This window comes from Rhineura floridana, chromosome 9, assembly GCF_030035675.1.
Source record: "Rhineura floridana isolate rRhiFlo1 chromosome 9, rRhiFlo1.hap2, whole genome shotgun sequence".
NCBI lineage: Eukaryota > Metazoa > Chordata > Lepidosauria > Squamata > Rhineuridae > Rhineura > Rhineura floridana.
Window position 1 is genome coordinate 38914284 of NC_084488.1, and position 25150 is coordinate 38939433.

Here is a 25150-nt window from a genome sequence, read left to right on the forward strand (position 1 = left end):
TTGGGCCAGTCACTGTCTGTCAGCCTTACGTACTGTCAAGGGCCCTAAAGAGAACTTTGGCAAGATTGGGAGGATGAAGAGTGGGTTACAGATGTCATGGAGGGGCTGGGGAAAATACAGGAGTAATGTTTCTGGAAATCTCTGAGTCTGGTGAGTCTAATGGTGTCCATAACCCCCCATATGTCTGTGGCCCAAACCTAGTGGTTAAACAGATATAACCTAATGAACAGCCTGGACTCTTCCAGAAAGCAAAGTGAGAGTAATATGTCAAAGATAACAATTTTGTCAAGGTCATGCAGAATTGAGAAAAGGAGGCTTCAGCTAAAGAAATCAGCATCTCTTTCCAGAAGGAGCTCCTGCCTTGCTAGAAAATGCCAGAGTAACTAGTGTCAGTAGAGTGTCTGTCCACCTCTCTTATATTTAGAGTGGCTAGACACAATAAGGTTCTTGTGACAAAGTCTGATGTTGTCTCCACGTGTCTAGTCTGTTCCTGACATATGCCTAGCTGGTTCCTGTTCGGTATCCTGAGATATGCCTAGTCTGTTCTTGTTCTGTATCCTGAATCATGCCTAGAATGCCTGATGCTGCATTCCTGTACTGACTACTGGAATAAAGCTTTGTGCAAAACCCACTCTCCGACTCCTGAGTCTACTTCTCTGGTTGGGAGCCAGGACACCTATCTCATCGGGTTGTTGTTAGGATAACACCAGGAGACAGAGAACCATGTTTGTATGCCATCTGAGCTCCTTGGAGGAAAAGTGGGATATAAATGCAATAATAAAATAAATAAATAAAATATCCAAGAGGAGAACATCGCTGGCTGACTGGCACATTGAACAGAAACACTCCTGTTAGGAGGTGAAGAGGACTTCTAGTTTATGCTGCCTCTATTGCATCTGTAGAGTGCTGTTCCAAGACTGTTCCAAGTGGTCCGGAGCCTGGTCGGTCCAGTTGCTCCAGAACCAATGGAACATGCTAAGGCCTCCTGTGACGAGTTTGCTAAACACTTTGCGGAGAAAATTGATCGTATTAAGAGTGCTATTCCGTGCGCTGTGGACATAGTGAGCGAGCCAGAGGTGACCAGTGGTGCTCTGGTGGTGTGGGATCGGTTCCAGCTTCTTCCATCTGATGAAGTGGACAAGGTGCTTTCAACCTTAAAGCCAACCACTTGCTTACTCGATCCTTGCCCATCGTGGCTCATTATGAGCTGCAAAGATAGACTGGGTGAGGGGATCAAGATGGTGGTAAATACATCTCTCGAAGAGGGAGTAATGCCATCATCGCTCAAGGAGGCAGTAATAAAACTAATCTTAAAGAAGCCCTCCTTGGATCCCCAAGATCTGAACAACTTTCGCCCAGTCTCAAATTTGCCATTCTTAGGCAAGGCGATTGAGCGGGTGGTGGCAAAACAGTTGCAAGCGCACTTGGAGGAAGCGAATTATCTGGATCCATTTCAATCGGGCTTCAGGCCTGGACATGGGACTGAAACAACCTTGGTCGCCTTGGTAGATGATATGAGGAGGGCGTGGGATAGGGGCGAATGCACCTTCCTTGTCCTCCTTGATCTCTCAGCGGCTTTCGATACCATTGACCACGTTATCCTCCTGGACCGCCTGAAGAGGTTAGGCATGGGGGGCACTGTATTGCAGTGGTTCCATTCCTTCCTCTCTGGTAGGTACCAAAGAGTGGCATTGGAGGATGAGGTTTCGGATCCTTGGCCTCTCACTTGTGGGGTGCCACAGGGTTCCATCCTCTCCCCGATGCTGTTCAACATCTATATAAAGCCGCTGGGGGCAATCATCAGGAGATTTGGGCTGCAATGTCATCAGTATGCGGCTGACACGCAGCTCTATCTCTCATTTAAATCTTCACCGAGGTTGGCTGTAGAAACCCTGTCCAAGTGCCTGGAGTCGGTGAGTGGCTGGATGGGAAGGAATAAGCTGAAGCTGAACCCTGACAAAACCGAGGTACTGTTTGTGGGAGACAAGGGAAGGCTGGGGGATGTGGACCTGGTGCTCAATGGGGTACGTTTTCCCCTGAAAAACCAGGTCCGCAGCCTGGGGGTCATTCTTGACTCCCAGCTGACCATGGAGGCTCAAGTCTCGGCTGTGAGCCGGGCGGCGCTGTATCAACTCCATCTGATACGGAGGCTGCGCCCCGACCTTCCCAACCATCTGCTCCCACCGGTAGTACATGCCCTGGTCACCTCTCGCCTAGACTACTGTAATGCGCTCTACGTGGGGTTCCCTTGAAAACGGTCAGGAAGCTGCAACTGGTACAGAATGCGGCGGCTCATCTGATTAAAGGCAGCCGCTGGCAAGATCACATCACTCCAGTGCTGAAGGAGTTGCACTGGCTACCGGTTGTTTACCGGGCCCAATTCAAGGTGTTGGTTTTGACCTTTAAAACTCTATACGGTTTTAGCCCAGTCTATCTGAAGGAGCGCCTCCAGCATCGTCAGGGATGCCGCTCAACAAGATCAGCCTCAGAAGACCTTCTCTCGATCCCACCAGTTAAAACAGCTAGACTGGTGAGGACTAGAGAGAGGGCTTTTTCAATAGTGGCCCCACCCTGTGGAACTCTCTCCCAAATGATCTCCGCCATGCCCCTTCTATGATAAGCTTCCGCCGGGCCTTGAAGACCTGGCTCTTCTGGCAGGCTTTTGGGGTGGGTTAGGTTTCTTACTGTTATGGTTTTAAGTTTTAATGTTTTAATGTATTGTTTTATCTTGTACATCGCCCAGAGTGGCTGGACAACCAGCCAGATGGGCGACTAATAAATTAAATAAATAATAATTATAAATAATAGTGAAAAATGAACACCTATACAAGACAAAACCACATAGAGATAAAAGATGGATTCTTTAGCAGAGGAATCGGTCAGTTACATTTCAGAAAAGGGTTGGATGACCAGTTCTCTATCCTGATACCCACTGATTCTTCCACTCCATTCTGGAACTTGTTTGAGATTCCAAATGCCACTAATTCCATCCAAGAACTTAATTGCTTCATTGGATCCCGGAGTCTGCAGTGGGATTCCCTAATGTTGTTTTCTATCTTGCACATACGTACAAGCTTCTTACACTGACATGTTCTAATAACATCGTCATATTATGCCAGAGCAAGAGAGTTCAGGCCATGACCTGTACGTCTACAATGTTTGTACAATGTTCAGGTTTCCCTGATGGTGTAGCCCACACTAAGCATGTGTAGAGGAGACTCCTGTGTCAGTAGAATGTGTATGTATGTACTGCCTTCAAGTCGATTCTGACTTATGGCAACCCTATGAATAGGGTGTTCATGAGGCTGAGAGGCAGTGACTGGCCCAAGGTCACCCAGTGAGCTTCATGGCTATATGGGGATTCAAACCTTGGTCTCCCAGGTCGTAGTCCAACACCTTAACCACTACACCACACTGGCTCTCCCAGTAGAATATAGGAAGCAACTTTCTGTAAGGTCAGATTGTTTTTTCGTCTAGCCCAGTGTTGCCTACTTTGACTGGCAGCACCTGCTACGTGATTTTTTAAAAAGATATTTGAGATTGAACCTGGGACCTTCTGCATGTAATGCTGGTGCTCTATGCACTTGGCTTATAATGACAGTGCAGCCTCCTCAAGTTCTGGATAACTCCCAGTAGCTCTTCAGAAACTTTTTTTTTTTAAAAGAAAACCACACTACTGTTTGCAAAGCAAAGCAAAGCAAAGGGGCGGGGGGAGGGAAAGCCAAGATGATAACAAGGGGGCTGAACAGAGATTGTCAGACTTTGAAAAATTACACTACAATTACTCATCATATTAGAAGCCAGCTTTTGACTTGTCATTTGAAAGATCTCTCTTTGAAAGAAGCCCTGCCCTAAATGACTGCTGCTATGATGAGAAAACTGAAACTTGACAAAATATTGATACTGTGTACCTTCAACAGCTGCTGACTGTATGTTCGCAGCTGCTGGAGCTAGACTGCATATATGGAATTAATTATGGCTGTCAGTACAAGCAAAGGTGTAGTCATCCAGAGTCTTGGGGAGTCTTAGACCCCTTAAATTTTGGGAAGCAGGGTCCCAGCAGGGTCCCTATGTCTCCAGCATCCTATGAGCCAATCTGCATGAAAGGGGAGTGTTCTCAGTTAGCCACTGAGAAGACAATTTTCAGTCGCCCACACTCTCCCCTTTCCTGCTGATTGGCTCCTAGGGACATGTGGTGTTGTGGGAGAACGCATTAACAAGGATCTCATTCTCACACCAGCTGCAAAGGGGGTATGGCTCTGACTATCATGAGGGAACCTTGCACTTCTGAATTTGCCACTATGCTACTGATTACAAGAAAGCTAAAACTAACTATTTAAAAACATTGAGCAGCGTAAAAGCCCTCCCTGAGGTGAGTAGGGGGCAAAGGGACTCCAGCTCCCTAGGGTACCTTGTTAGCAGAGGCCAGGCTGCTTTCTGTAGGGTTTGCCACCACTTTCCCCCAACAAGAGTCAGTAACAGTGAAATCATAAGAGAGGAAATTCATCTGGGGACAGAACTGGTAGCAAGCAAGGTCTCTCATCTCAAGGTCAGGATATCAGGGATATTTTGTCTGTAGCCAAAGGGGTCCTTGGAGACCAGTGAACAGCTGCCGTTTACTTGAATGGTGAGGTGTACACTATCCCCAGGGTGGCAAAACCTGCCATTGACTCCATTGGTACAGGCTAGGTTGTGATCCCAGCTCAGTGATGTCCCTGGGAGTAGCAATTTGCATTCCGACACAGAAATGAATTGGCTCCATTTTCTTCTGCTTTTCTTTTCCTGTTATCAGTCAGTCAGTCAGTCAGTCTGTCTGTCTGTCTGTCCATCCATCCATCCATCCATCCTGGTGCTAGTGACACATGCCTTAGTTACATTTCACATGGACTTTTGCAACATGCTCTCTGCAGGGATGCCTTTGAAAAGTGTTTGGAAAATTCAGCTGGTTCAGAAGCTAGAGTATTGACCAGGGTTGATTTTAAGGAGCATGTTACAGGTTAATTTTCAGGTACAATTTCAAGTGCTGGCTTTGCCCTACAAAGCCCTACTTGACTTGGGGCCAGATGATCTGGAACATCATATTCTTCCACAGGAGTCTGCCTGGATTTTAAAATCAACAACGGCCCTTCTTTCTGTCCTGCCAACTTACAATGTTTGTTTGGCAGGCATTTGAGGGAAGGCCTTCACAGTGTATTGCCTTATGAAGCACCTGTATTGCTGGAGGAACCCTCTGGTAAGTTAACCCATGCCTGCTTGTTGCTTACTTCAGTACCTGCCATGATGGGTTAAAACAAAGCACAAGCAGCAATGAGCATTGCCTGGGTCCAAAAGCCCTGAGAAAGAATAATTTCATGATGGTGCCTGAAGGTTAGCAAGGAGGAAACAAGGTGAGCCTCCTTAAGGAGTGAGTCCCATAATCTTAGTGCCAGCAGAGAGAAGGCTCTGTCCCATGTCACCACTCATTGTATCTCAGATAAAAGGGGGGCCTGAATATCACCAGAATGATGACTCATTTGCTTCCTTCTATGGGCGTACATTACACATGAGTCAAGGAGACTAGGCTGCACAAGAGTCCGGTGTGCCCACTGCTATGGTTCAGCTTTTTCCTTTGTTACCACTATAGTGAAGGAGAGCCTCATTTCTCCACTCCCCAGTGATGGCACTTCTCTTTTCCTCTTTGTCTCAGTGAGAACTCCTGAGCTTTATACATATGTGATAATGCTGTCTTATTAATGCTTTCAGAATCATCTTGCTCACTTCATGTGCATAACCATTCAGGAGTCTGGCCTTCCCATTTAGGAGTCTGAGGCCATCACCACCTTTCTCTGTCACTTCCCATGCCCTAGAAAACATACCAGAGGTAGCAGCAGGCAATTTCATCATTAGCATTTCTGCTAATGATGCAGTCTCAGGCCCCAGCAGCTAAGTGTTCCGACCGAGACTGAGAGTGTCTGTTGCCACTGCTGCCTCCATCAGTCTTCTAGTAAATTTTTGAACCCCTGAGGCAGAGGCACATGGTAGAGGAGTGGTTCAAGCAGAATCAAGCTTCAGTGTTGCTTGCAATAATGTGAATAATCTGAATTCTCATGACACTCCTACTTTATATACACCTCATTAATCCTTACAGCATACAGTAAGGCAGGTCAGGATTATTGTCTCCATTAGTTAAAGCAATGCGACATTTTACTAGCAAGTTAGGGAGTGAAGTCTGCAGACTTCCTCCCCAGTTTGATCCCCCAATCTGAACATCTCACATAAAATTTAATCTTCTCCAATTTTCTTCCTTGGCATGCACACTGTTCATCTTCTGCCCCCATCTCACTTATCATCTTGATGCATTAAGGTAAGGCTGTGTCTTGTTGTATTGTTACAATACAAACTTTAGTAACTTGTGCACTTGACTCTGTGATTTACTCATTAGTAATGGTTAAGGCTAAGTCTGCCAACTCTGCAAAGTAGAACAACATGCAATGCTCCTTCTTTCTTAAACTCTGCCACCATCTTTCTTTGTACCCTGGGCTTTGGGACCAGAGGTTTTGTGTATGGAAGGAGCAATGTGTAGCAAACTGTCTCCCTTGCAATTGGGCAATCTATTGACCCTTTACCTCCCTTTAGACCAAAGTCTCTATCCTGAATCTAGCAGGTGGAACGATATTTCCTGGATGATTAAAGTAAGCAGTCCAATCCCAGACTCCAATGAAGGAATCACGCAGGTAGCACTGGAAAGAAATAAAAAAGTACACTCCGAATCAGGGGTCACCAACCCATCATCCACAGGTGCCATGCCACCCTCTAAGGCCTTCAATGGTACCCCCATCAGGTAGCCCAGAATCTGAGCTTTCATTTTTTAAAAAATCTCTAGCCCTCCTCGAAAGAAGTTTATGTATCAAAATATACAAGTACCATTCTAAGTGATTTCTGTGAAATGAGCCAATCTGGCTGCACCTGCCTATCAGTCTTATTAGCCAATGAGTGAAGTCAGAGCTGTGATTGATAAATGAGTTGTTTGGACACCAGGCAGTAAGAATGCCTATGGTTCTTAAGAGCTGTTATTTTGTTCTCCCTTTTAGTGCACTTTTCCTGTTTCTGCCTTTTTTTCTAGTCCTTTCAATCTCCATAGGTTGCCCTTCCTTTTTCCCTATAAGCAGGATGCATGTTTCTTGTGCTGGGTTCACCTCAGATCAGGTAGTGCCTAGAAATTAATTTCTGTAAATACTACTACACAATAAGTGTGGGTGAACTTTAAAGAATCCCTCTCCTCCCCAAAAGGCAAATGTGAAACCTTTGCAAGGAGACTTAGGCATGTAACCTCCTTTGGAGAAGCTAAAGACCAGGCACTCGTTAAGAATTCACTGCATAGTTAACTTACAGCACAGTGGTATATATGTCTAGTCAGAAGTAAGTCTCTTTGTGTTTATTGAGGCTTACTTCCAGGTAAGTGGGTATATGATGGCAGCCTAGGCTTTGGTTTACAGTTGGCATGGGGAGATAAAGGATTCTTGTGCCTTTAACAGCTGTATGGCAGGCAGAAATTCAATAGGTCAAGCCTTTTCTAGTATGGAAATAGTTATAGAAAAACTTCATAATGATTACTCCCTAATTTTGTGTTGTGCCACACCCCCATAGCAGCCACTTTATGACTGGCACCCCCCGTGATCTCTCAAAATTTGAAAGGTGCCCTCTGGTCCCAAAATGGTTGGCAAGTGATGCTCTAAATAATCTTATACTACACAAACTTACAGAGAGGCAGTAGTAGAATGAGCGTTATGCAAAACATTACCCTGGAACTTATTCCACTGTGTAATTTTTAATTATATCAGGTGCACTTCTTGGTAGGAAGAAAGACCCCAAACAGCAATAACAGAAAATAAAGATGCAACAGTCTGGGGATAGGTCAGCCAACACAATATTACAAAAAGCATTTAAACCTGATTTTATTTAGCATCTTTTCAGATGAAAAGTAATTAGAAAAATCAAATGAAATGCATTTAACAACTCCATTAGATCGTTATCAAAAACCACTGCAGACAGGAAACGGAGCAGAGCAAACGCTTGTGCGGAAAGTACTGTGTTAGCACGAACATTAGCTCAGCCAAGAGTGACCTACTTGGGTTTCCTAGGCGTCATCTGTTCCCACAGGTTTTCTGTTCTCCTAGGATAAAGACTGGGGGATTGTTCACCATTGTACACTACCTGGCTTACAGAGTTGGAGAAACCACTTTTTGTTAAGAACATAAGAACATAAGAAAAGCCTGCTGGATCAGGCCAGTGGCCCATCTAGTCCAGCATCCTGTTCTCACAGTGGCCAACCAGGTGCCTGGGGGAAACCCGCAAGCAGGACCCGAGTGCAAGAACACTCTCCCCTCCTGAGGCTTCCGGCAACTGGTTTTCAGAAGCATGCTGCCTCTGACTAGGGTGGCACAGCACAGCCATCATGGCTAGTAGCCATTGATAGCCCTGTCCTCCATGAATTTGTCTAATCTTCTTTTAAAGCCATCCAAGCTGGTGGCCATTACTGCATCTTGTGGGAGCAAATTCCATAGTTTAACTATGCGCTGAGTAAAGAAGGACTTCCTTTTGTCTGTCCTGAATCTTCCAACATTCAGCTTCTTTGAATGTCCACGAGTTCTAGTATTATGAGAGAGGGAGAAGAACTTTTCTCTATCCACTTTCTCAATGCCATGCATAATTTTATACACTTCTATCATGTCTCCTCTGACCCGCCTTTTCTCTAAACTAAAAAGCCCCAAATGCTGCAACCTTTCCTCGTAAGGGAGTCGCTCCATCCCCTTGATCATTCTGGTTGCCCTCTTCTGAACCTTTTCCAACTCTATAATATCCTTTTTGAGATGAGGCGACCAGAACTGTACACAGTATTCCAAATGCGGCCACACCATAGATTTATACAACGGCATTATGATATCGGCTGTTTTATTTTCAATACCTTTCCTAATTATTGCTAGCATGGAATTTGCCTTTTTCACAGCTGCCGCACACTGGGTCGACATTTTCATCGTGCTGTCCACTACAACCCCGAGGTCTCTCTCCTGGTCGGTCACCGCCAGTTCAGACCCCATGAGCGTATATGTGAAATTAAGATTTTTTGCTCCAATATGCATAATTTTACACTTGTTTATATTGAATTGCATTTGCCATTTTTCCGCCCATTCACTCAGTTTGGAGAGGTCTTTTTGGAGCTCTTCGCAATCCCTTTTTGTTTTAACAACCCTGAACAATTTAGTGTTGTCAGCAAACTTGGCCACTTCACTGCTCACTCCTAATTCTAGGTCATTAATGAACAAGTTGAAAAGTACAGGTCCCAATACCGATCCTTGAGGGACTCCACTTTCTACAGCCCTCCATTGGGAGAACTGTCCGTTGATTCCTACTCTCTGCTTTCTGCTTCTTAACCAATTCCTTATCCATAAGAGGACCTCTCCTCTTATTCCATGACTGCTAAGCTTCCTCAGAAGCCTTTGGTGAGGTACCTTGTCAAACGCTTTTTGAAAGTCTAAGTACACTATGTCCACTGGATCACCTCTATCTATATGCTTGTTGACACTCTCAAAGAATTCTAATAGGTTACTGAGACAGGACTTTCCCTTGCAGAAGCCATGCTGGCTCTGCTTCAGCAAGGCTTGTTCTTCTATGTGCTTAGTTAATCTAGCTTTAATAATACTTTCTACCAGTTTTCCAGGGACAGAAGTTAAGCTAACTGGCCTGTAATTTCCGGGATCCCCTCTGGATCCCTTTTTGAAGATTGGCGTTACATTGGCCACTTTCCAGTCCTCAGGCACGGAGGAGGACCCGAGGGACAAGTTACATATTTTAGTTAGCAGATCAGCAATTTCACCTTTGAGTTCTTTGAGAACTCTCGGGTGGATGCCATCCGGGCCCGGTGATTTGTCAGTTTTTATATTGTCCATTAAGCTTATTGTTGTTGCTGGCATTTGCTTTCAGAAGGTTGAGGAAAACTAAACAAGAAGCAGCAGTAAAGATCTTAAAGGGGAAATGCCAAAGCCAGAGAGAGCCACAACACCTGAACTAGAAGCACTGCATCATTAATATCAAATCTGTCTGGACTGGCTGTGACTACTTAGCAGCCAGGAGAAGGCTCTCTGCTGTAGAGAACGCACTAACAGGCAAGCACCCTTCTTTCTATATTTTTCTTTTACTTGACTTAAATTGTTGCTGTTTAAAAGAGATTTGCCAGATTGATCGGTTTTTGACATCTCACTGGGGAGCCGTAACTTCTCTCTGCTACGCACTAATTAATAGCTTATCTCTGTTCTTGTTGCAAAAAGCTGTCCTGGATTTGCATTCTAAAGATACACACAGAAGAGGGATTTCTATTCCAGATTTTTATTTTGAAAAATATTATACTGTTTTGAGACTACTCTCTTTTTGGTCTATTTTATTTTGACGAATCTGTTTCTTGACGATTGCCATTAATTGCTTCGATCCTGGGAACTGCATTTTGTTTACTTAACTATTGGAGAGATAAGGCTGTCTGCTCTGTTTATACTGTGATGTCACCAAGTTTGGAGTATTAACCCAATTGTTGCTGAAATAAGAAGTGGTTTTCCTATATTTTTCTTTTAAAATGGCAATTAAGAAAGTGGCTGAGAATCTGGAAATAACTATGTTTCAGAGAATAATGAATGAGATTGAGATAACGAAAATTGAATTGAGTAAAATGAAGCAGGAGATTAAAGATATAAGGGTCCCTGTGAGAGAGGTGACCCTGGAAGGGGTCCCTGTGAGAGAGGAGACCCCGGAGATTGGAATAGGGGTCCCTGTGAGAGAGGAGACCCTGGAGACTGGAATAGGGGTCCCTGTGAGAGAGGAGATCCCGGAGATTGGAACAAACGTGGAACAGGAACAAGATTTGGAGTCTATGGACTTTAGAAATAAAATCTATTGTTTGGAACTCAATGTTATCTCTGAAGAAATTAATGAAGATTCTAGAGATAAAGTTATCAATGGCATGGATTATCTTCTGGACTGGAATGATGTGATGGAGCCCAATATAGAGAAAATCTATGGAATTAACTGCAGCCATGTGACAATGGAAAAACTTTTAAGAGATGACCCAGTGTATTTTGAAAAAAAGAACAGAGATATGATTTTACAGCAGTATTTCAGCAACTTATTCAGAATGGATGGCAAGAAAATATTTGGGATAGAGGTAATTCCCATCAGACTCTTATTATATGACTATGGCTTTGACAGCAAGATTATTATGGAATACTGATAATGGAAGATTGGATATTGAAATTACTGGACTTAACAAGACTACTGAAGATGGAAGATGGAAAATGGAACTAATAGAGATAATAGAACAATGGCTACTGAAATTACTGAACCTAACAGATTCTGATGTGATGGATTAATTGAAATGTTTATTTTGACTATGGTTATGACAATAAGATTATCATAATTAGTAATGAGATGGATTAATCGATATGCTTATCTGGAAAAAAAAATTGATAGATATATTTCTTAAAGAATTGAAACCTCTCTTTGACTTTTTGTGGAAAGAATAAAGTAATGTTTATGAGATTTGATGATTAAGTAAGATAACTACTGGAGGAAAGTGATTTTATAATATGACTTAAGAGACAGGATTGCTATATATTATAGACTTATAACTGATTTGATCTTTGACAAATGGGAAGTCAATATTTTACTCTTTATTTTTTATTTTTGTTTTTTTTTTTTTCTTCTTTTCTTTTTTTCTTTTTGTTTAACTATTTTTGATTTTGTTTTTTGTCTTTGAATGTTTTATGATTTTGTCTTGTATGTTTTATGAAAATCTGAATAAAAATTATTGAAAAAAAAAAAAAAAAGAGAAGGCTCTCTGCTGTGACAAGGAACATGAAGGATCCTCAGATTTGTCCTAAGCAACAAGGGAAGATGTTATGCATAGGACTTAAAGCAAACTGCTTGAATGGTGGTGAGAAGTTGCAAGCAAAAGATGTGAAACCAAACGAAAAAAGAGAAAGTGTAAAAAAGGAAAGAAAAAGCCCACCTATCAGAGCAGCATGCTTCATTTCCTAATTACTGAGACATGCAGAGACACACACAGCTCTCTTGACAGCATTTAGGAGCTGATGCAATTGACTGCACAGAGCTAATCCGGCTTGAGCTCAGGACATTTCCAGCAGCAATGGCTGGGTTTTGCCTGACATCTGAGCACAAGGCAACACAGGGAACAGTCAGCCCTGGCTCGTAAAAACACACCCCGGCAGTAGGATCAAAAGGTCGTGGCCTCTTCCTGGCGCCATATTTTGTGAATGAGGTGGCCAGCATTGCTACCAGCTTTGGGGTGTTTGTGCTGTGCCACACTCCCCCATTATCACCTGGCCTCTCTCCTTGCCAATACTGCCCCGGACTCTCCACTTTATCCTCCCTGCCACGACCCGGTCTCTCTGCTCTCCTGACCTCCCCTGAGCTCACCAGACAGAATGGCTTTCCTTTAATCTTTCAGCATTTTTGTAGGGCTGCATTGGGGCACATGGCCAAGCAAAGTGCTGGCTGGCTCATTTCCACCCACAGCCCAAAGGCGCCCTGAGGAAACGAAGCTGGCGAGCAGCTGGAGGCTCAAGTCAGCACTTTTACAGCACACCTGGCTGCTGCCCTATGAACATGCTTGTTTTCCCTCCCACCCCATGAATCTGTTGGGATGCTTGTAGATGCTGGTGCAACATGGCTCGTATACCCTGAGGCAGGCTTCAGAGACCTTTAGGTGGTGCCATGGGTCATCCAGAATAAGATGGATCCTACAGTGGGACGTGACATTGAAAAACTGCAATGGATGTACTCTGAAATCTGCCCCTGGGGTGATGTTTTCCCAGGTTCTTGACCAGCAGGAGTAGCAGCAGCAGGTGTAGCTAGTTTCAGTGGGCATGTGCCCATGAGGGGGCTCTTCCAATGTAAATTCAAACTGTCCATTCATGTTCTTTTAATTCATTCTACACTCATTAAACACCCAACAGCTCCTCTTCTCAGTCCTCTTACCAAGTTACTCTCATTAACGAGGTATCACATACAAGATTAGCTTCTTATCCTTGTAAATCTGTGCTGGCCTTGTAGTTTTCACTCTGGGAGATCCACATGATTTGAGTTAACAACATTCCCTCTTGCTGGTAATACAGCAATCCAAATCCTGAAGATTTAAGAAGAACCAACTCCAAACTGTTCTTATAGCTGCTACATTGCCAGAGATGGTGTTTTGCTTGGCAAGCATTGCACGTCCATGTGATGTGCTTGGTATCTAAATATTTATTTAGAATGGAAGACAAAGCTAGTTCTGAAAGATGGCATGAAACACTACTCCTTCACCTCTTGTCACATGGATGTGTGCACATCTTTGTTGAAAAGGTAACAGCAGAAGATACACACAGCTAATATAGTGTTGCGCGTCTCCCCCAATCTCCAGGCGGTGAGATTTCTGTGGGTCCCTGTGCTCCTCCAGGGTTTGGTTTCCTTTGGGGAAGAAGGTCAGCGGAGACTGCGGTGTCTTTATGAAATATGGTTTGTTTATTTACACACATTCCAACCTGAGCTCAAGGATGGAGGGGTTCAATGCAACAGCAGTCCAATAACCAGCTTTTTCATCTGGGTTGCAGGAGGCACCCCAAAGGCCATGGTACAGAGAGCCAGTCTCTCTGCCTGCCTTCCAGTTCCCAGCAATTCTCTAGACACACTAAAACTACAAGCACAACGTCTGCTAGCTGCCAGGAGTGGGGGGAGGAGGCTGTCCTGCAGAGTTTAAATGACAAAAGGGGTCTTCCTGGCCCATTCTCCATTGCTGGGCAACTGATAGAGCACATTATCTTCCATATTTCCTCCCAAAGGAGACCAAAGCTGCTTCCCTTGTGATGTACATGATCACACAAGATTAGCTATACAGATGTAACAGCATGTAAAAAATACTGCAGTGTCAGGTGGGCAGAAGTGGTTGAAACAATGCCTAGTGAGCATGGATGGTTACCCAGAGTTGTGAGCTAGGAGTTGGGGTGACAATAGCCTTAGGACATCTAGTACATCAAAAGACATCTGAGTTGAGTTTTTTTCCCATGAAAATCAAGTTTACATTTTTATTTTTATTATTTGATTTATATCCCACCCTTCCTCCCAGTAGGAGCCCAGGGCAGCAAACAAAAGCACTAAAAACACTTCAAGACATCCTGGGCTGGTACTCCAAAGTCTGTGGCTGCTTTAAAATGGGGAGGGGGAGAGGAGAGTTGGATGTCTCGGTGACCCAAATCCCATCCAGTCTGCCATTAATAATGGCCTATTATTCTGTAAGACAGTGGTTTTTATATCGTAGTCTAAGGAATTTCCAAGTGGTTCCTAAGAGCATCATTAAAATAATAAAGGAAAGGGCTGAAAAGCTGGAGTTTCTTTTGACATTTTCACCATTTGGTGAAGAGGCAACAAAATTTCCAGTTTACTGTCAACTGAAAAGCATCTTGCATTTTCAGCAGTACAAGCGCCTGCTCCAGAAACATGAAAGAAACCCTACTGGGATGGTGATTCAATTTGTACTTGTTTAGATTTATCGTGTCACTGTCACACACAAAAAAATGTAGTTTTTGGCGCCAGGACTGCACTGATAATTAGCCATCTCCCTAAAGGAAGCAGTCACTGAAAGAATCCTTGCCCTTTCATGCTGATCAAAGTGAAAGGAGATGAATCAGCCACTGAGAGGACTCCCCTTTCATGCTGATTGGCTCCTAGGATGTCTGTTGTAGTGAAGTGTGGACTCATGAGACAACAGGGAGAGCAAGGGAGATGAAGGAAAGTGGAAAAGGAAATGTGGCATGACTATCATGAAGGGAGTCTGCACTTCTCAATATGCCACTACTCTACTGGTCACATACATGAAGTCACACAGTCATGCAGAGGTGCACGTGCTCACACAATCAGCATTTCCATCCTTTTCTACTTCAGCACTTGGGTAGGGATGGCTGGAAACACTGTGCAAGGTAAAAGGCAGAGTTTCTACTTGCTTCCACTCCAGTGCTGAGGTGAGTGAAAATGCTGCCTTTTACTCTTAAAGAACAGAAAGGAAGCTTCATCTCTGATCTCAGCACTGTGATGCTTAGTATAAAGATCAGAGATAAAAGATCCCTCTGGCTGCCCTTTAGAGATAATGTCTAAAGGGCAGAAGGATCTTTCATGCCCAGTCTCATCACCAAGCACCACAGTGCTGAGATCTGAGATAAGCCCTCTGATTATTCTTTTAAAGACAGCATTTCCCCTTCCCCAGCACTGGCATGAGGGTGGGAGGAAATGCTGCCTTTTATCTCCATCTCAGTGCTGGGGTACTTATTGTTGAGATCAAAAATAAAAGATCCCTTTCTGACTGCTTTTTAGAGATCCTCTCTAAAGAGCAGCCAAAGAATCTTTTATCTCCCTTTAAAACACCTTTAAAAACATTTTTAAAAAGCTTTGAAGAAATATTAAAAAAGAAAAAAAGGTTTAAAAACATATTAAAATGGCAATTCCAACACAGATGCAGGCTGGGATAAGATCTCTACTTAAAAGCCTTGTTGAAAGAGGAAGGTCTTCAATAGGCGCCAAAAAGATAACAGAGATGGTGCCTGTCTAATACAGAGCTTGGAAGTAACTCATTACAAATAATTTTACTTGTAACTTATTATTTTTGTTTTAGTAACGAGTGGGTAACTTTTTTACATTTTGCTAGTAATAGAACGAGTAGTCATTTCCTTACTTTTGAGCAGCAACTGTAATGTTTCCAGCGTTACATTTGGGAGTTACTTGGGGGGAGCAGGGGAAGTCTTCTGTTCCTCTGATTAGTGGAGAAAAGACATGTGCTTCACACTGGGCTTCAGCACAGCATTGCTCTTCCCTCATGCTCTGTGTTAGGCCACAAGGGAGGAGGTGGAGAGCCAGACAGTCATGGAGCGGAGACAGAGAAAGAAAAATTGCTTCAAAAACGGATGGTGGAGGGAGAAGCCGGAGGGCAAGGATGAAGGAAGAGAAGGCAGCAGCAGAATGGAGATGAAGAGGTGTGGAGGTGAGTGAAGATGATATGTGTGTGTGTGTGTGTGTGTGAATTTACGGTTACCATTTCCAGCCTTCAGGGGTGATCTCTGGACTCACTGCAGATGATGGATCTCCACTTGCTCGACCTACTGCCTGCCCTCCCTCCCCCCGGACCCACCTGCAAGTCTGCTCGTTCACTTGCCCTACCACCCCAACCCCTGCTCTCTCACCCCCCACTTGCCCTACTGTCCCCACCCCACTCGCTCCCTCTCTTTACTGCCCCCACCCCCCACTCACCCCCACTCACTCACGCTACCTCCCCCCACTGCTCTCTCACCCCCGCTTGCTCATTTGCTCACTTGCCCTACTGCCACCCCACCCCCACTCTCTCACCCCCGCTTGCTCACTTGCCCTACCACACCACCCCCTGCTCTCTTGCCCTCCACTTGCTCACTCTCTCACTCGCCCTACTGCCCCTGCTTGCTCACTCACCCCACCCCCGCTCGCTCACTCCCTCACTCACACCCCACCCCAACCACAACTCTCTCACCCCGTCGCCTGCTCGCTCACCCCCCAACTCGCTCTCTTGCCCCACCTGCTCAGAAGTTCTCTTCTGCTCTGGAATGATTTCCCCTCTTCCACTTTTTTGTTTGCCTTTCCTTGTTCCAATATTACAGGTTTCTTAAGGTGTTTGATGCAGAGGTACATGTTTTATGTTAGTTCCATTAAGGACAATATTACTTGTCCCTGTAACTTTTTAAGGTAAATGGATACTGATTTTATTTTTCTTTGTTGATTGTACAGAAGAGTATCTACATCTATCGTAAATTTCTAATTTATCATTGTACAAAAGGAAACAAAAAAACCCCCAAAACTTTACTATTTAATTTTTGTATCAAAATATTTTTTGTTTTATTAATATTAAAGTGTGTGGTGTGGCAATGGGTTCTTTCCTGTCATAATGCTCAATTACTATTTATTATGTGTCTTTGAGTGTTCAAAGCACTTAAGACTCACAAAATTGAAGGGGAGACTTGTAGGTCATCTAGTCCAGCCCCTACTTGATGCAAGAAAGTCAGAGAGAGAAGATCCCCAACAGATGGCTGACTTACTTCTATTTGAAGACCTCCGGGGAAGGGGAGGGGAGCTGACCTTGGGTACATGGTCCAACTGTTAAGCTGCTCATATCCTTTCGGGACATTTTCCCCACAACTAAAATCTACCCTCCTGTAACTTAAGCCCATTAGATCCAGTCCTAACCCAGAGGTCTTTGTACTCTTCTATATGGCAACCCTGGAGTTACTTGAAGACTACCATCATGTACCCCCACTCAAGCTTTTTCCAGAATAAACCTACTCAGTTCACTTAAACTTTCATCACAGAACTTGTTTTCCAAACCCCTGATGATCTCCATTGTTGTCCTCTGAACCCATTCCAATTTGTAGATCAGCCCCCAGGACTGGATCAATGCTCCAACTGAGGCCTGACTAGTGCAGAATTATGTGAATGTTTACTTCTTATGACTTGCAAACTCCAGTTCTAATGAATGCAGCCTAACATTGGTTTTGCGAGCTTCCCCCCAAGCAAACTACAGGGGCAGGAGTGATGCAGTTCAGGACTCAAAGGGCTAATGCCTCCACTACCACACCAGGGTCCCGATCCATGTCAGACCCCCCACACTGGCTATTTCTGAAAGAAAAAACATGCACTCGAGGACAAACAAAATGATTAATGTCATCTGTAGATTATATTGGCCCTCAGTGGCTCTTTCTGCCTGCTTCTCTTGTCCCTGGTTCTACTACCCTCTCTCTGTGTGTGCTTATTTTTAATGTTGTTTTAGGCTACTTAGATGTGCAGCAGCCAAGAACAGCACCTTGTAGGCATTTTTTTTAAAGAAATAACTAAAATGTAACTGTAGTGATTACTTTTGAGAAAAAGTAAGGTGATCAGTTACTTTTAGAGCAATTGTAATTGTAACGGTAATTACTACTTTTTTGGGCCATGTAACTGTAATTTATTACTTTTTAAAAGTAATCTTCCAAGCTCTGGTCTAATATTTAAGGGTAGGGAGTTCCACAGGGTAGGTGCCACCAAACTAAAGGTCTATTTCCTATGTTGTGCAGAACGGACCTCCTGTTAAGATGGTATCTGCAGGAGGCTTTCACCTGAAGAGCACAGTGATCGACTGGGTATATAAGGGATAAGAAGGTCTTTCAGGTATCCTGGTCCCAAGCTGTATAGGGGTTTGTACACCAAAACTGGAACCTTGAACTTGGTCTGGTAGCAAATGGGCAGCCAATGCAATTCTTTCAGCATTGTTGGCGATACCCTGACCCAGTAAGCAGTCCTCCCACTGCATTTTACACCAGCTACAACTTCCAGACCAACCTCAAGGGCAGCCCCACATAGAGCGCATTACAGTAATCTAGCCTGGAGGTTACAAGTGCGTGGACAACAGTGGTCAGGCTATCCTGGTCCAGAAATGGCTACAGCTGTCTTACTAGCTGAAGCTGGTAAAAGGCACTCCTAGCCACTGAGGTCACCTGGGCCTCTAGTGACAAAGATGGATCTAAGAGAACCCCCAGACTACAGACCTGCTCTTTCAGAAAGAGTATGACCCCATCCAAAGCAGGCAACTGACCAATTATCCAAACTCGGGAACCACCAACCCACGGTACCTCTGTCTTCCTACGATTCAGATTCAGGTTATTGGCCCTCATCCAGCCCACCACTGAGTCCAGGCAGCAGTCTAGGGCTTGCATGGCTTCTTCTTCTTCAGATGTTACAGAGAAATAGAGCTGGGTATCATCAGCTTACTGCTGACACCTCACCCCAAATCTGCTGATGACTGCTCCCAAGGGCCTCATATAGATGTTAAACAGCATGGGGGACAAGATGGTACCCTGCGGCATCCCACAGCACAACTGCCAGGGGGGCGAAAGACAGTCACCCAATGCTATTCTCTGAGAATAAGCTTGGAGATAGGATCAGAACCACTGTAAAACAGTGCCTCCGATACCCATCTCACCAAGTCGGTCCAGAAGGATACCATGGTCAATGGTATCAAAAGCCACTGAGAGATCAAGTAAGAGTAACAGGGTTGCACTCCCTCTGTTCTTCTCCTGATAAAGGTCATCCATCAGGGCGACCAAGGCCAATTCAGTCCCATAACCAAGCCTGAACCCAGACTGGGATGGGTCAAGATAATCTGTTTCATCCAAGAGTACTTGCAATTGCTGTGCCACAACCCTCTTAATCACCTTCCTTAAAAAGTATTTGCGACCAGTCAGTAATTGTCACAGACCAATGGGTCCAGGATGGGCTTTTTCAGGAGCGGTTGGATCACTGCCTTTTTCAGGGGGGCTGGAACCACTCCCTCCTGCAATGATGTGTTGACCACACTCTGGATCCACTTGGTCAAACCCCCTTGGCAAGCTTTAATAAGCCAAGAAGGGCAAGGGTTGAGAGGACATGTTGCTGGCTGCATCATCGCAGACGTTGCACTGGACACCCCATTGGGGACTATAGTAGATGTGGATGGGGTATCAAGACTGCTACAGAGGCAGCAACTTAACCCTCAAAGTGCCTTGCAAACAATTCACAGTGGGCCCCCAAAGGGTCTAAGACTCCATTTCCTGGCGTTGATGTCAACAGACCCCTGATAATACGGAAAAGCTCCACTGGACGGCTACTTGGGGATGTGATAGAGTCAGAGAAGTGGCCCTTCTTCGCTGCCCTCACCGCCACACAGCAGTTATGGTTATAATGTTTTACTTGTGCCTGATCAGCCTCACAGCACATATTTTGCCACTTGTGCTCTAGCCAATGTCCAGCCTGTTTCATTGCCCTTAGCTCACTGGTGTACCAAGGTGCAAGCTGGGCTCCACAATGCCAGAGAGGGCGCTTGGGGGCAACTATGTCAAAAGTCCAACGCACCTTACTGTTCCACAGCATGACAAGGGCTTCAACAGGGTCACCTGCTCTATCTACTGGGAACTCCTCCAGGGCATTCAGGAATCCAGTGGATTCCATTAGTCTCCAGGGGCAGACCATCTTAATCTGTCCACCACCCCTGCAGGGAAGGATCAGAGCTACAAGTCTAAACTTCATGAGGAAGTGGTCTGACCATGAAAATGGGGTGACATCCACCCCCTATCTCCAGACCACCCCTTCCTCCATCTGGAGCAAAAACCAAGTTGTCATGGAGGCCATGAAGTCCCGAGCTGGAAAACTAGAGGCAGCCTTAGAGTGGACATTGAAATCACCCAGGACCATCATTCTGGGCTCCTCCAATACAACAGCTAAGATGGCCTCCGCCAGCTCAGTCAGAGAAACTGCCGGGCAGCAGGGTGGACGGTACACCAGCAGCGACCCTAGTTTCCTGTCTACTTGGCCCGACATCAGGTGCAGGCCTTAAGAACATAAGAACATAAGAAGAGCCTGCTGGATCAGGCCAGTGGCCCATCTAGTCCAGCATCCTGTTCTCACAGTGGCCAACCAGGTGCCTGGGGGAAGCCCGCAAGCAGGACCCGACTGCAAGAACACTCTCCCCTCCTGAGGCTTCCGGCAACTGGTTTTCAGAAGCATGCTGCCTCTGACTAGGGTGGCAGAGCACAGCCATCACGGCTAGTAGCCATTGATAGCCCTGTCCTCCATGAATTTGTCTAATCTTCTTTTAAAGCCATCCAAGCTGGTGGCCATTACTGCATTCACAGCCAGCATTCACAGCCAGCTCCAAGACAGAGTGGTTTCCTGGTGACAGAGATGGAAGTTCTGTAGACCACAGCAACTCCCCCCCCCCATCCTTGCAGCCTGTGCTGGTGTTGCACCAAGTATCCAGGTGGGCAAAGCTGGCTCAGATCAACTCCTCCCAGTTCACCCACCCAGGTCTCGTAATGCAACCCTGGACTTAATCCTCAGTGGGGACCGGGACCTGGTGCGAGATGTAAGTGTTGTTGAACCGATTGGGAGCAGTGACCACAGTGCTACTAAATTAAACATACATGTAAATGGCCAATTGCCAAGAAAATCCAACACGGTCACATTTGACTTCAAAAGAGGAAACTTCACAAAAATGAGGGGATTGGTAAAAAGAAAGCTGAAAAACAAAGTCCAGAGGGTCACATCACTCAAAAATGCTTGGAAGTTGTTTAAAAACACTATATTAGAAGCTCAACTGGAGTGCATACCGCAGATCAGAAAAGGTACCGCCAGGGCCAAGAAGATGCCAGCATGGTTAACGAGCAAAGTCAAGGAAGCTCTTAGAGGCAAAAAGTCTTCCTTCAGAAAATGGAAATCTTATCCGAATGAAGAAAATAAAAAAGAACACAAATTCTGGCAAAAGAAATGCAAGAAGACAATAAGGGATGCTAAAAAAGAATTTGAGGAGCACATTGCTAAGAACATAAAAACCAACAACAAAAAATTCTATAAATACATTCAAAGCAGGAGACCATCTAGGGAGGCGATTGGACCCTTGGATGATAAGGGAGTCAAAGGTGTACTAAAGAACGATAAGGAGATTGCAGAGAAGCTAAATGAATTCTTTGCATCTGTCTTCACAGTGGAAGATATAGGGCAGATCCCTGAACCTGAACTAACATTTGCAGGAAGGGATTCTGAGGAACTGAGACAAATAGTGGTAATGAGAGAGGAAGTTCTAGGCTTAATGGACAATATAAAAACTGACAAATCACCGGGCCCGGATGGCATCCACCCGAGAGTTCTCAAAGAACTCAAATGTGAAATTGCTGATCTGCTAACTAAAATATGTAACTTGTCCCTCGGGTCCTCCTCCGTGCCTGAGGACTGGAAAGTGGCAAATGTAACGCCAATATTCAAAAAGGGATCCAGAGGGGATCCGGGAAATTACAGGCCAGTTAGCTTAACTTCTGTCCCTGGAAAACTGGTAGAAAGTATTATTAAAGCTAGAAATCTAAAAGAAATCTAAAGCTAGAGTCCCTCAAGGATCGGTATTGGGACCTGTACTTTTCAACTTGTTCATTAATGACCTAGAATTAGGAGTGAGCAGTGAAGTGGCCAAGTTTGCTGACGACACTAAATTGTTCAGGGTTGTTAAAACAAAAAGGGATTGTGAAGAGCTCCAAAAAGCACATAGAAGAACAAGCCTTGCTGAAGCAGAGCCAGCATGGCTTCTGCAAGGGAAAGTCCTGTCTCAGTAACCTATTAGAATTCTTTGAGAGTGTCAACAAGCATATAGATAGAGGTGATCCAGTGGACATAGTGTACTTAGACTTTCAAAAAGCGTTTGACAAGGTACCTCACCAAAGACTTCTGAGGAAGCTTAGCAGTCATGGAATAAGAGGAGAGGTCCTCTTGTGGATAAGGAATTGGTTAAGAAGCAGAAAGCAGAGAGTAGGAATAAACGGACAGTTCTCCCAATGGAGGGCTGTAGAAAGTGGAGTCCCTCAAGGATCGGTATTGGGACCTGTACTTTTCAACTTGTTCATTAATGACCTAGAATTAGGAGTGAGCAGTGAAGTGGCCAAGTTTGCTGACGACACTAAATTGTTCAGGGTTGTTAAAACAAAAAGGGATTGTGAAGAGCTCCAAAAAGATCTCTCCAAACTGAGTGAATGGGCGGAAAAATGGCAAATGCAATTCAATATAAACAAGTGTAAAATTATGCATATTGGAGCAAAAAATCTTAATTTCACATATACGCTCATGGGGTCTGAACTGGCGGTGACCGACCAGGAGAGAGACCTCGGGGTTGTAGTGGACAGCACGATGAAAATGTCGACCCAGTGTGCGGCAGCTGTGAAAAAGGCAAATTCCATGCTAGCGATAATTAGGAAAGGTATTGAAAATAAAACAGCCGATATCATAATGCCGTTGTATAAATCTATGGTACGGCCGCATTTGGAATACTGTGTGCAGTTCTGGTCGCCTCATCTCAAAAAGGATATTATAGAGTTGGAAAAGGTTCAGAAGAGGGCAACCAGAATGATCAAGGGGATGGAGCGACTCCCTTATGAGGAAAGGTTGCAGCATTTGGGGTTTTTTAGTTTAGAGAAAAGGCGGGTCAGAGGAGACATGATAGAAGCGTATAAAATTATGCATGGCATTGAGAAAGTGGATAGAGAAAAGTTCTTCTCCCTCTCTCATAATACTAGAACTCGTGGACATTCAAAGCTGAATGTTGGAAGATTCAGGACAGACAAAAGGAAGTCCTTCTTTACTCAGCACATAGTTAAACTATGGAATTTGCTCCCACAAGATGCAGTAATGGCCACCAGCTTGGATGGCTTTAAAAGAAGATTAGACCAATTCATGGAGGACAGGGCTATCAATGGCTACTAGCCGTGATGGCTGTGCTGTGCCACCCTAGTCAGAGGCAGCATGCTTCTGAAAACCAGTTGCCGGAAGCCTCAGGAGGGGAGAGTGTTCTTGCACTCGGGTCCTGCTTGCGGGTTTCCCCCAGGCACCTGGTTGGCCACTGTGAGAACAGGATGCTGGACTAGATGGGCCACTGGCCTGATCCAGCAGGCTCTTCTTATGTTCTTATGTTAATGCACACCAAATCAGCACCTTCATCCACGATCAAATCATGGATGAGTATGGTTTCATTGTGAAACCATCTGCCGTTCAACAACAACAACACACACAGGCCAGTGGGCGCAGCAGATGTGCAACGAGGAACCCATCCATGAGAGGAGTGGGAGGGAGGAACAAGGAGTAGAAAGCCTTGCTCTTGTCTTCTATTGTAATTCACCCCCCCATGGCAATACCCCTCTACCTGTGATCACTGAAATTGAGGTGGCATCACCTATGTCCCTCCTTACTAAGACTTCTCCTAAACACCTGATATGGACCCAGCAAGAGCCCAGCAACGAAACCTATCTGAGCCAATTATCCCAGTAGGCCGTTGCAAGAATTGGGAACAGTCAAACCCACTCAATATTTTTCACACAGGGCACATCTACTCCCCCTCATCTCACACTCAGGGAGGGCCAGCCTTCTGCCAATTGCAGACTCTCACTCTGAAGGCATCTGGCGACTTTCTCCTATTGTTCAGTTCACTGCACAGGCTCTCACAGGAACTACACATGCGCCATATGCCCTCCCCACTACCAATCTCCTCTAGATTGGTTTATTAAAAAAAATAGAAGGGGTAGTGCCCACGCCCTCGGGACTCCCTAAGGGGCTCCCCAAGGGCAGCAAGGCTTTTATGCCCCCCAAAACAACCAGGAGCTGATGCAAGAGGCTGCAAGATTGACTGCAGCCTCTCTCTGGAGTCAGGGTTAGGCAGGGCATCCCAGTCCTGGCAGCACTTACTAGGGACGTCAGCTGTCTCAAATGACAGCAACCCAGAGCAAGCAGCAAGCACCCAGATGCTCAGAGACTCACTCCATTTATGGACCTTGACTGCAAATGCATCAAAATTAAGAACACCTTTCTCTCAAGATGTATGATTGCAAGCTTTTCATCTTCTTCTGTAGTACATTACATGAGTAGCTTAAATATATTAACATTTCAAGTTGCCTTACGATGCCTTAGACTATTGTCCATTCTAACTGGCAGCAGCTTTCTAAGGTCTCAGGCAGGGTCTTTTCCCAGCATTTCTATCCAAGATCCTTTTAATGGAAGAAGTCATGGCTGATGATTGATGTATGTCTAATTCATTAGGTGCCCATTAGCTAGAAAGCCACCACTGGGTGCAGGGCATATAGCACAAAGGAACAGAGGACTCCCCATAAAGCAGGGGTGGGGAACATCAGGCCTGTGGGCTGAATGCAGCCCTCCAGGCTGTTTATCTGGCCTCATAACTTTCCCCACGCCAAACCCCTCACTGGCCCTGCTCTATACCTTCCTCGAGTGCTCTGGCCAGAATAGAATGCGTCCTTGAATGGTGACGCCTCTTGCTTGGCTGGATGGAAAATAGAGATGGTGTGTGTGCAGAAACCTCTAAATTTTGCATGGCTGAAATGTAGCCTACATGTAGAGAGGTAAGAGTCACATTTCGCTCACTTTTGCTTCTGGCCCTACACTCCCACCCCCTCCCCAAGGTTGTCCATGAAGGAATGTGGCCAGGCTGAATAGGGTTTCCTATCTTTGGCCCAATGTCATACTTTTAAAGGCCTTTATAACTTCCCTCCCCTTGCCCCCTGTT